The 13,012-nt window shown below is 45.2% G+C and overlaps 1 protein-coding gene across 5 annotated transcripts in view; it reads right to left on the bottom strand.

Annotated features, from left to right (window-relative positions):
* The window catches only part of PLXNB1 (plexin B1), a 78,190-nt gene that overhangs the window by 57,318 nt on the left and 7,860 nt on the right, over positions 1–13,012 (bottom strand). The window lies entirely within an intron of this gene.

Consider the following 13,012-nt stretch of genomic DNA (forward strand, 5'->3'; position numbering starts at 1 on the left):
CAGCCTGGGACCCCAGCTCCTGCTCCGCATTTCCCAGAGTTGGGTGAGTAAATGGACAGAGCAAAGAGCTGCAAACAGTCAAGAGCAGAGCTCAGCGACCATTAGATGCCTGGGTGCAGAAAAGCAAACAAGGGTTGCTGCCTACCAGTCTGTATTAGGATTTTGGCACTTAATGATCAACAAGATCCGCCAGGAGTTTGCTGTTTGCATAATATTTGCACACTGTTGTTTCATCACTTGGGTCTGTATCTGGGTGCTGACCCAGGCTATATAAAGCCACACAGGCAATACTGCTTCCCTCTCTCCTGCAGATCCCCCTGCCACAGGAGGAGTCAGCACAGCAAGTGGCAGGATCACAGTACTTCACCCTTGTGCAAAAGGGATCGGGGGCAGAAGCAAGGCCAGACACCCAACGTGCAAACAAAAATCCAGTCTCTACCTACACATTTGCCATGTGTTTGGTCTAACCTGGTCTGTACAGCACAAACACAGTCCAGCAGAATCAAACTGTGTAACTGCCCTCCAAGCACATGGTTTATCTCTCTTTTATGCTGCTACTGGATCTTCATGTGAGTTCACCTTGCCTTGAATTTACAAGCTGTTAAAAATAGGGACTGCACACCTTAGTCCTCGGAGAGTATTTCTAGGGGCTGAACAGGTACTCAAACTTCCTTTTCCCTCTGCTGGGAAATTGATGCTGGTCAGGATTAGTATCCCACACAGAGACACTCAGTTCCACAGCAGACTGGGATGTGGCAGAGGCCTCTGGCTCTCCCAGCCCTGGGATCAGCCACTGCTGATGGAGAAAGGGTGGGATTTGGGTTCGGAAGCAGCCACAGGTTGTGCTCTGAGCACCCACTATTCCTTTCCCCAGCCCCTCAGACTTTAATCTTCTTTTTGCCCCTCTTCCCTCTCCTCAGGGCTTCAAACAGCTCAAAGAGGTGCAAGAGGAGAAGAGAGAAGCGTCAGGGAGGAAAGACCCTGCTGCCTTATGCCTTTGAGGAACTTGCACGTCCTGTAGGGAACTCAATGCTACTTCATTCACTCAGCCACAAAACTCGTGTTAACCTGTGCTACAATCTGCAAGCGGAACTGCTGGGGCTTCAATTTCTACTCTATATCCTTCCAACTGAGAATTAATTCATTTTGGTCCCTAGGCAGGAACTCTATTGCCGGCAAAACCATCTCACTTTGCCTAAAGGAGAGAAATAACCCAGCACCTTACCCGGAGCCTGCCGTGCAGCGACAGACCCCAGCCTTGGCTGGCAGCCCCTGCCCAGCCTGCCGTGAAGCACAGATCCCTCCCAGCCCAACACAAGGCCAGAGGGGCCAGGGTGCTGTTTTCCAGCCTCCAGGCATTTTGCTTGTTCCAGGCGATCCCTCCCCCAGCTCTGGTCAGAAAGGAAAAGCCGTGGGAATGGAGCTCAACACCCCGAGGTAGGCTCACCCCCAGGCGATGAGGAGCTTAACTCCCTGTGCGCCGGCGGGCAGCCCTCACTCCCAGAGCCTGGCAGGACCTTGGCGACAGCCCCGGGAATGGCCTTATCCTGCTCCCAGCACTGCCAGGGACACACATCACATCTCCCAGTGTCATACCAGCAGTGGAAGGACAGACATGCCGCTCACCCCCCACAGTCCCTCGTGCTTTCCCAGGACGCCTGTCACTCCTGCAGCCCAACCTTCCAGTGTTTCCATACCCCACCAGCACACAGACAGCAAAACAGAAAAGGGGAGCACTCTTTCCATATTTCCACATTCCCAGCAAGTCCCAGAGGCAGCCCACTTAACAAAAAGTTATCTCCACCATGGCATCAAGGCACGTTTCCTTTTTGCCCCTCACACCGCGGTACAAAGCCGCCCTCGCTGGGCGCAGCGCCTGCGGTCAGCCATCAGCCAGCATGTCAGGAGTTAAGTTCCCATTTCCATTCTCCTGACCTGCACCAACGCTGGCTGAATATCGAGCTATTCTTTGCAGCTTGATAAAGCATGAGAAAGCTAAAGGCCTCACACACTCCTCTTTTCATGGCTTGGCCCGCTGCCCACAAGCTGTCACTCCCTGGCACCCAGGGCAAAGAGAGAGGAGGCCAAACTGCAGCCAGCTGCAATGAATCACTCGCTCCCCGTCCCTCCTCCCCAGGGAGCCCGGGTCCCTCCTTCCGGCAAGGGGATAATGTCTGCCTGGCTACGCTGGCTTCTTTCACAGAAAAAGCCATCCTGGGGCGGGGGGCGTGGAGGGGCTCCTATTGCAAAAGCTGCTGCCACAAAAAAGCGCAAAGCAGCTCCCAGCAAGACTGAAGGACGAGGATTTCTGCTCAGCAGCTGGATGGAAGCGCACGCCTGCAAGTGTTCAGCATGCACACCACTTAAAAATGTGAAGTTGGTCGTTTGTCTAAATTGCAGGAAATTCTAGAGGAAGGCTCAGGCAAAGAATCTGATTTGAAGGAGACTCTTTATCCCTTCATGCCCCATTTGTGTGAATTTATTTTGGGGGCTGATTCCCATTGCAGTCCCTTCCTGGCTCCCCTTCTCCCTCTCACTACATCCAGCCCAATTACCCTGTCTCAGCCAAGCTCTTCCAACCACCACCACTATCCCCTCAAGTTTATTTTATGGATTCCATCATACAAACTGCTTCCACACCTTACAGTTCATTATTCACTTTTAACATAAAGCAGCAGAGGGAAATGCATCCAAATTTCAGGGTCACTGGCACCTGAGACAAAAAACGCAGCTGAGAAGGCACAAGAACACCAAGGTCATCATGTGCCTTCCTTGCACTAGACCCACATTTGGAGAGCAAGGTAAAGATGTCCAAGCCTTTGCAAGGTAAAGATGTCAGCTGTTTGCTTTCTGAGGAAAGGGATATTCATCAATAAAACACGCAAAGTCAGCCCCTTTCCGTCAGCTTAAGCATGAACTAAACAGTGGCACATGGATTCACACAGCACATGGGATACCTCCATCCACTCAGTTCTGTCTCCTGCAGAAAAGGTGTTCACAGCACAGTAGGCAGTCCCTGCCTCAACAGCCACATCTCTCTCCCAGTACAGAGGAAGGAGCTGCAAACTGCAGTTCTGCTGGGTGAAGGGTTTAACCCCAAGCCCAGCAAAGGCAAAGCCGGACTACCTCAAGGTGGGATGAGAGGTTGCCTTCCCAAAAGCACGTGCTGTCACCTCCAGCACCCCTCTTCTCCCCACAGCACTGTCCCAGTGCCTCATATCCATAACAGCCATACAATCCTCTCTGCCCCCTTTCCTCCCCAAGGCAGCCATTTAGGCTCCAAATTCAGCATACCTGCCTGCTGGTAGTGTGCTTCAAATTCACCCAGTGCCAGGGCAGGATGAAATACATTCCTCTTATCTCTTCCTGCACTTGGGGGGTGATGAGGGAAGGAAGCGCAATTCACAATTCCCACCTGGCAGACAATGTGTATTCAAACAGTGAGAAACTCATCAACTTTGTTTGGGTCACCCAGGCAATCCACAAAGGGTTTCTTTTATTATTGTTGTTGTTTGGGCTTTCAGAGTGTTTGTTTTTACAAAATGTGGAACAGCACAAAACAGAATCATGAAAAGAAACTTTTTTTTTTTGTTTAAACAGAAACGGAAAGGACCTTTACTGTTCCTAAAGCTACTTTCAACACGAACTAAACCAAGGCCTAAAAACAGTCTTTCAGGAGCATGGGCTGTCAAGAATCACAAGTAACCACACTGAATGCCACTTTATCACATTCTCTGCCAAATGGCACACTACATATGGATTTCCCCCTTATGATACATTTATAGCACTTCATAAGATTTCTCTTGAACTCCTGTACATCTACACCAATAAGTGCCTCCTCCACAACACCTGCAGCTAGAAAACTAGTGCATTGAAAAGATTATTTCATTGAGAATCCCTAAGCTAGTAAGCTCTGGAAGTCAGGTTACCCCTTGTGCAAATGAAATACAAAACACTCCCTAACTGTACTCACACACACCATTCTGCTGTGGGAATGCTCACTCGTTCAGCATTGCCCTCCTCTGCCAGAGGGATCTCTAAATGCTAAGCTTAATAGAAACAGTTAATATCCCGAGCATGGCTCTGAGCCATCTGAGCTCTATGTGTAATATAATCGGGTTCATAATGCTCAGAATAGCACTCTGGAGCCCTAGTACAGACTAAGACCTCACTGTATTAAGTGTTGTGTGGATCGTTGTAGTGGTGCCGTTTTCTCTTCTGTAAAATTACTGAGCTCCATATACAGGAACCAACCATAATCCATATTTTACAGAAGTCAGGACACAGGAGAGCAATGTATACTTTTCAAATGTCTTTTTTTTTGGCAGCTAAATCAAGTTAGTATTTTCACAGACACACTGAAGGAGGGAGGGAAGGGAACACTGAGGTTACTCTCCCTCTGGAGCAGACAGGCAAAAGCCCAGTTCAGCCAAAGCTCACTGAGGCTCTTTATGTTCCTGTTCAGTGACAGAGGTCACTTGTCGAGGACTGAACCAGATCTAGTACAGGGCTGCCTGCTAAGCACGCTGGCAAAAGGATCTGAGCTATACCCTCCTCTGCAGTTGTTTGTGTTTCTTCAGGAACACCAAAGACCTGGAGTTCGTCCCAACACTGCTCACACCGCCTTTACTAAAAATATGCCTTTTAGCTCCAAAGTAAAATTTGTCTTGAATTCCTTTTGCTCTGAAGAAAGGAAGCCCATACATCGGATCTATGAAGAAAGCAATCACTTGCATTTGCTAAAACACTTAGGCAAATTCTCTTTCAGCACAGATTCCAGGATATTTTCCTACCATAAATACAGGTTAAGTTTGAGTGGATTATCCTGTGATCATCTTCAAGTTCACATTGCTCAGCAGGTGCTGCTCATACTTCCCAAGCGTCCAGAAGTCACAGCTCTTCAGTTCATTGATTTTTACGAGGCACCAGGTCATGCTGTCTGGCCTTCAGCTGATCACAGTTCATGAGCTTTCTGCACATTTCTGGCTTAGGAACTGTATTGTATTTAAAGGGAATAGAGACTAGATGCCTTTTGGCAAGATGCCTGAGGCAAAGGCCTCAGGAGAAAAATCCACCATTTCCCAGGCTGATACAAATGGACAGGCATCCCCTTGCTTCAACTTTTATTCCCTACTTGTGAACAGGCTGAGGGAGCTGGCTTTCTCCGCTCAGCTAAAAAAAAAAGAAATCTGTGGGTTTTAGCACAGCTTTCTTCTGCTGTGTTGTTCCCCCGATAAGAGGAACCCCAGCAGCCCATGCAGTGTCTCTGATCAGAGCCTGCCTTGCCCGCTGCCCTGGCAGCAGGTTCTCCTGAGCTAAACAGAACAGGTGGGAAGGCAGGAAGAGAAACTTCCACAAAGCTGTTTCTTAAACCAGATTTACAGGCATACAGTGAAACAGAGTAAGGTCATGGGTGAAGGGAGATCGAACAGGTTTATAGCTAACCAGCCAAACTGCCATCAGAGACCATGACCAACAACAGATTTTCACAGAGAAACACCAAATCCAAACACATCACAGACCAACTGGGAGCTGCCACTGCCTCCACTCTTTCTGTGCCACTGGAATGCAATCACAACCACAGTACCATCCTTCCCCGCACTGATGTCCCTGTTCGTCTAAGAGGAGGTCATTAAAAACCGATCTCATCTTTTGTGTGCCATGAGTGATGAGGATCTGGAAAGCCTGGGGTTTGGCAACCAAAGTAACTCCTGTGAAAATGTTACCAGAGATTTTTGCCAGAATAGTGAGAAGAGCTTTCCAACTTCTTGAAAAAGATAACATGTACAAAGACAATCCAGTGCAGAGCTGCAAGGACAGCAAAAATGGAAGTCCAACTGCCGTGGTGAACATTCCCAAGGCTGTCGGTGTGGGAAAGAGCATGAAGCTGGCTGCTGTTTTATCTGTAGTCACTTAGGAGACAAGCCATCAAGATCTACAAAAATTCTGGTGGTCTCCCGAAGAGCAGTTTCTAGGAGAAAGACTTTTCATAAGGATATTCTTGACTATTAGTTGAAAACCTTCTTTGTTCCAGATTACAGCTAAAAAAAAAAAAAAAAAAAAAAAAGACCCTTCCTGCTATTGCTTTGCCATTCAAGACATTGTCATCGTCACCTTTCAGATGTGTAAGCATAAGAGACAGCAGCAGCTGAGCTGTGGTAATTAGGAGGGAGAGATGTGCAGGCCTTGCCTCTCATCTTTCTGTTAAGATGTAAGATGTAGTTTACACTTTGGCAAGTTTAACAGTCCCCAGTGAAAATAAGTGATCTGCACCTGCTCCAGTCCACCATCCTCATTTCTGAACCCTTCAAACAGTTCTGCAAAAATCAGCATTGCCTCCATGCTTTTTCAGGCCTAAATACCATCACAAACCCATTAATTCTCTTACAGTAACACAGGAACACTGGCTCTCGACCTGTTCACAAGACATTTACTTCAAAAAACCCACATTTCCCATTTTGTTCAAGCATCTACCGAGTTCCAAGTTTCACTGCTCTCTGTACTCACAGCAGGGAAGCCAAGAAGGACGCAACCAACCTCATTCAATTCTATTCACAAGCACCCTTCCCTGGGAAAGCCAATAACTTTCAGAGAGCCTCTGCAGACTTTGCTCCACCGCTCTGCACTCTGGAGAATGGCTGGTTGGTAATCCTCTTTTCACTCAGTGAGCACAGACCCAAAGGTTTTCATTCCTGTGAGCTCAGAAATTTCCATTTCCATTTGAGAGAGACATTTTCCTGGCACTTCTCAAAAGATGCATTTGTAAAATAGGGAAACAACCTCAAGGAATGCTAAAGCAAAGGAATAAAGCTGTACATGGACAGTCTTTCTACCTCAGCCAGGAAAGGAAATTCCTTCTCAGCACCAATGCCCCATAAACACAACCTACTCTGCAACTAAAAAATACTTGATCTGAAGTGACCAGCTGACCACCCTGCCCTGTGCAAACACCAAACATTTTCCTCGGTGTTGACGATCAGCCAGGACACCAGCCACCAAGATCTCAAACGCAAGAAAAAGTCCAGAAACACATCTGTGTGTGCATGCCAGACAAGAAAGGAAAAGAAGGGGCGCACATCACATGTCTGAGACACATTACAGAGGTGAAGATGTTCTACTGAACTCACTACAGGGGAGACACACTGATGTCAGTGGTTTCTAAACTTGTAGTCCATAGACTTTTGCTGTTTACAAGGGTAATTAAAAAAGTAAATCCATTGCCATATCTCTATTGGAAAATGTTTAGAAATTTGCAACTCCAAAGAGGTCGAAACTTGCTTCCTTCAAGTGCAAAACATTTAGATGGCCCAAAGCCAAGTCCCAGAAAAAAGCCCTAGTCAGTAGCTCAGGAATGCCAGTTCTTAACACAAACCAAACGCATACAAACCCTCTGGTCGGGCAATTCACAGTATCATCTACCACAAAAACTCACTTAAAAATTACACTCTTAAAACTGCAGCTATCGTTCACCTCCTTAACTCTGTGCCAGGGAAACCTAACTGAGTCTCACTTTTACACTCTCCAAAGCAGTCAGCCGAGTGAGCTGTTTTTCCTACCTTGCTTTGGGGAATTCCTGCCTAGTGTTCCTGTAAAGAGAAACAAGAAGGCTTCACGCAGCATCGGGCAGGATCCCCTCCATCACTCCCAGCTCCTTAGCAGAGGAATTCCTGAGGCACACTGTGCCCTAATAAATCAACACAAGCGCTCCAGGTTTCCCCGGCAGCTGGAAACTGGAATTCTGCAGGGAAGGCAAACACCTCCCCGGCTAAAGCAAACACCGCCAGGGGAGCCCCTGCTGAGCACCACGGCTACTGTCAAAAGAGGGGCAGAGGGAGAAGGTGGGATCATAAAGCATCTGGCTGACAAAGGGCAATCCAGCATAAAGACAGAAGATGGCCATGAGTCCAGCCCTGACCTAGGCATTCCTCTGCGCAGGCATGTGCTGGCCAAAATGCTTTATCAGAATAAAACCACAAAACTTCATTTTTAGAGAAATTACCATTTTGCCCTGATACAGATGGTAGTTTTGCCTTTAAGAGCATGTATTTTAGTGTTTAGGAGACTCATGTAAAAGATCCTGCAAAAATACAGAACAAAAATAACCCAGTCTTAAACAGCTTATAACTTAACTCTAAAATAAACTAAGACAAAGGGAACAGCACTGATCAGTATGAGCAGCACTCAGCTCAGCAGAACAAGATGACTGCTGTTTCCAGGGGTAAAGGAAGGTGCTTGGGATTTTTTTTCTTTTTAAACTGTATAGCAGAAAAGACCTGATGAAAGATTTCAGAGAAGAGTTATTAGGTGGGTTGGAATACATTTATGGGCCAACCACTTCTCACACAGAAAACCAGACCACTGTTTTTTCAAAAGCAGCACAAGGCAACAACAGAGGGTAATGTTACCAGACAAACAGCAGCAAGAGCCCAGTTTCCAGCACTAACATTTGCTAGACTGCATGCAAAAACTAGATGGGCTGCTTCGGTACCTCATTTTCAGTTGCACTTGGCGAGTAAGGAAAAGGAGAAGCCAAGCAAGACTGAAACAGTGACAGTAAAAGCAAAAGAGCTGACTGCCTCAAATGGTCTTACAACAGGCACAAACCCATCAATACCACAAAAATATCTCTCATTCACTAAAACAAAGGCATCTTCCTCAGATGCACCCTGAGAGCTGGAATAAATACCCGGTTTTTAACACTTCCCCCTCCTGATGGTTATGCTCTCCCACAGGGAGTTTCCTGGTAACGCTTTCAGTGCATGGATGAGAGGTATCACAGGGTAAGTGTGAACGAATTCCAGCTCTGTCAGACTGATCTGCACTGCAAACCCAAGTCTTCAGCTTCCATGGCATCATTTGGAGATGCCTCAATTTGAGACTGTAAAGCACATTTTCCTTCCCACTCCCTTGAAGAACCACCAGATCCCGGTCTATAAGCAAATACTGCCTTTAAGGGAAATCCTGGTCCACCTCCTACACGTGGTTAATTGAGACACACAGATCCCAGGCAGCTGGCAGTGCACAGCAATGGTGGAAAGCCAGTAGACCCATCAGCAGGTGAGTGCCAGGAGCTCCTAACCACAAATCATCCCCCCACCGGCCCCAAATAAACAAACTGGCAGGTCGCTGAGTGCAATCCATCTGGCAGAGCTGTGTGCTATTTGGGAAGACCCTGAGTGGCACTTAGAAACCCTGGGTCTCAAGAAAGAAATCACAGATGAATGTGCTGGGTGAAGGACTCCTACATATGTATAGGTGGTGAGAGAGACACACACAAAGGAGGGCGGGGGGTGGGTGGGAAGAATGACAGCAAGACTTGTCTCTGTGCTTATTCTGACCTTTCAGTTAAAGATTCTCCAAAAAGGCACTGTTCAGCCCCAAGCCTGATTAGATGTCTTGGGAAAAACAGAACACAAAGCATCACACATGAATGAGCACAGAGCCATAACACGATCTTGATATTCCCACCCATCCATATGGCCCAAAAAAAGCGAAGTTCTTCAGTGCAAATATTGGCAGCAGCAATATGAAACTAATGTGTTAATTAGCAGACTTCACAATCCAGCACATGGCAGAGACTGCTGATGGTGGCTATTATATAGTCAATCAGAAGCGAAACAGAACAAGTACCACGCTACTTAACCCATTCAGAACAAAGTTAATAATTTGCTAATTGCAGATTTCTGGCCTGAGCAGATCAAGGTCTGTTTTTCAACCTTCTTTTCTCAGAGATATCTTAAAATTTATTTAGTATGACAAGCACTTCATCACTCACAACACTTTTTTTTACTGACATTCAGTCTCAACTTGGATGTTTAGATTAAATTCAGAAAGGCCCGTGCCTTGCTTTACACAGCATCAGACTAAATGAACTCAATGATTTGTCTGGCCTTATAAAACTCTTTAGTTTTCAGCCTGTAAACAATCACAAGTTATTTGTAAACAGTGGTAGGCTAAATTACAACATTCATTAGATTTACTTCTTGTATAGGATTTTCACACTGAATGCAAGAGAAGACTAATGAAAATAACTGAATTACTTAAGTGCAATTGGAATTTAACACAGTTCCTTAGAATACGTGGGTTTACACACTAAATGCCTAATAAAACTCTAGTCTCCTAGAAAGTTTAATCAATAAAATAAATACCACAAGGCAGGCCAGACACAGTATTTCTTTCACTATTACACTGATACTGCTAAGAAACATAAAAAAGAAATATACAAAAGATTTCATTTTCAGGAGACATCTGAAGTACAAACCTCAAGTTAACGCTCCTGTCATGAACAAGATTCTTTATATCCAGGATGTACCACTTACATCGCATAAACTATTTAGACATAAACAAACTTTGGAAAGAAAAAAAACAAACAGGGATGAAGAACACGACTGCACTGGTCTTGGGGTTATTTCTAAAGCACAGAAAACCAGAAACCAATTGCAGCAGGACTAGTCAGAGTCACATAATTTAAGGTACAACCACTCTGATTTCCTGCCTAACACACGGGCACTGTTCCATTTTATCCACTCACACCTCCACAAAGCCCATTAAGCGGTTCTCTGAAATGCAGTGGTTTATGGCATCTAGACTAGAGGCCTTGGGAGGTCAAAACATAAGTTCACTACTCTGCTAGTAGTTTGCTCCAATGGCTCCATCATTCTTTCTGGCAGCAAGGCCAGACTAATTTCTTATTTGTTCGCCTTCTGCCTTGAGCCATCAATTCCTTCTCTGCTGGATTAAAGAGGAGCTCCTCAGAGTCAATTATGCACATGTTTTAACCAAGTCACCTCTCAATAGCTTTTCTGGCAATCAACAGATTGGCCCTGTCAGTGTCTCAGTACAGGGCATCTTTTCTTGAGTGTTTGAACAGTTTATAACTTTTTTTTTTAAAATATCAATTTGATTGTTATCCCCCCTCTTCCTCCCCCTTCTTCAGAGTCACTGCTTTGGTGAGGCACAATCAGTGAAAAGTCAGCATCTCTGGCACACAGAAGTCCAAACTTGCCTCTATCAGATGGATGTGATTTCACTGGACCCATTTTACAGCATAATGGAGAAGCTACAGAAATCAGACTGCAAAGATCATATCAGCTCACTAACAGCCAATTATCTGACTGTACTGAGTGAAAGGAACTCGTATCTTTCTTAGTCACCATTTAATCATTTCTCCAAAAGCTCTAGAGAAAACTTCAATATCTGGTTCCCCACTCTGCCAAAGACTTGCATACTATTCAGTATCTTCTAGCAAGAAAATCCCAACATACCTTCATTTCCATCCATGGTTTTGAATTTGCCCTCAGCATTGCCTGCTTTTCTGCTGAATCAACATTAGTAGTGGCTTTAGACTTATTTCCAGGATACTGATGAACTGCTGAACAGCAGCATAAAGTACTGATGCTTGGTGAAGTTACCTGCTAGGAATACAACTTTCTGACATGTGCCCAGTAACCTATGATTGCAGATGCATCAGCCTTTTTTTAAACTAAATAATTATGAGGTAGGCTGTTGATGTTGGCACAGATCAATTATTCATACCATTGTATGGCTCCAAGTCGAACATCCAAGGAACACATTACATGAACAGTCACCTGCTGCTGTGTTTCTTTCCAACTGCTCTTTCTTACTATTAACACAACCAAAACCTTCAGAGGTGTCTATCCCCTGAAGTATACATCAAACCCAACAACTCCCCATCTCAAACATCCTGCAAGACCTGAAGTTTATTCAAGATGACTGCATGAAAAGCATTAATCCCTTGTAGCTGTTAACCAGGCAAGGACCAGTACCTCCTCCTACTTCTGTTCTAGCAGGAGGCCTATTCAGCTTCCACCTCCGACCAACATTTCCATTGAGTGACACTTCTCACTTTGTGCTGCTTCTCATTTTGTGTTGTATGTCAAATGCACATTTAACCCCCCAGCCCAGCTACCCAGGAACACCAGTACCTTGCTGTCTGTCAGAGGCAAGATCCTCAACATAGCTCCAAGCAGCAAGAACAAGCAGCCTATGGAAAACTGATGGCAGGGAAGGCTACCCATCAGTTGTGACAGCAGAAAGTCTGCTCATATTTATGCATGACCGGTCAAGTGAACTGCATGACTGCTTTTGTTGATCTGCTCTCAGCGATCTATTCTTTCAGTAGGAACACCAGGAGGAAGCCACGCTGGGACTGGGCAAGGGAAAAAAAAACCACCCCGTGGACACAGTGAATGGGACAGAAAATTCCCCTATAATTTCTGTAAGTTTATTTGCAGCAATGCCCTGCATTGACTTTTCTAGCAACTTTTTGGGACACCTTCACACATCAAAGCCCAAGTCACATAACAGTAGTCTCTTTGACTAAATCTACTTTAGAAATTGATTAAACCATTGATTTTTTTCATAGCTTGGATAGACACACAGTGACCTTTCCATCCCACAAAAAACCAAAGGGAATTAATACATGTAAACAGGGTCTTCATTTAAAAGGAAATGTTTTGCTCCCTTAGAAGGAAAGTGCTGCAATACTTTTTCTTTTCGTTGCAGCTCTCAAAAGATCAATTCTTCTTACTCCACTTGAGCTTTTCACCTTTCTGTCCAAAAGAGGCCAAAGGGAAAAGATTTCTCAGAGCATATACAGAAGAACAGCCTGAAGATAAACACAAATCTTCCTATAGGTCACTAAGTGGTAATGAACTTGGTACCAATTTGTAAACTGACAGTTCTATTTCAGTCATGTGAAGCAGCAACACAGAGAACAGTTCCCAGCAGAGATAACAATTTCACAAGCACAAAAAGTTTAATTCTTCCTCTATACAGAAAAGAGGGTTTTGAGATGTATTTTTCATTACAGGGTGGAATAACAAGGATGCTCCATGTGTTTATATTGGTTGAGACCATTCCCTTGTGAATCACTGCATACATATAATTTCTACCTGCTTAAAATAAACACATTGCATTTTGGGCAAAGTTCCATCATTAGGACCTTGTGCCTTCTGGTATTTCCTACATGGTGCACTTGGGGATGCAGATT

Source organism: Myiozetetes cayanensis, unplaced genomic scaffold (assembly GCF_022539395.1).
Source record: "Myiozetetes cayanensis isolate MyiCay16 unplaced genomic scaffold, myiCay2020 scf18, whole genome shotgun sequence".
In the NCBI taxonomy this organism is placed as follows: Eukaryota; Metazoa; Chordata; class Aves; order Passeriformes; family Tyrannidae; genus Myiozetetes; species Myiozetetes cayanensis.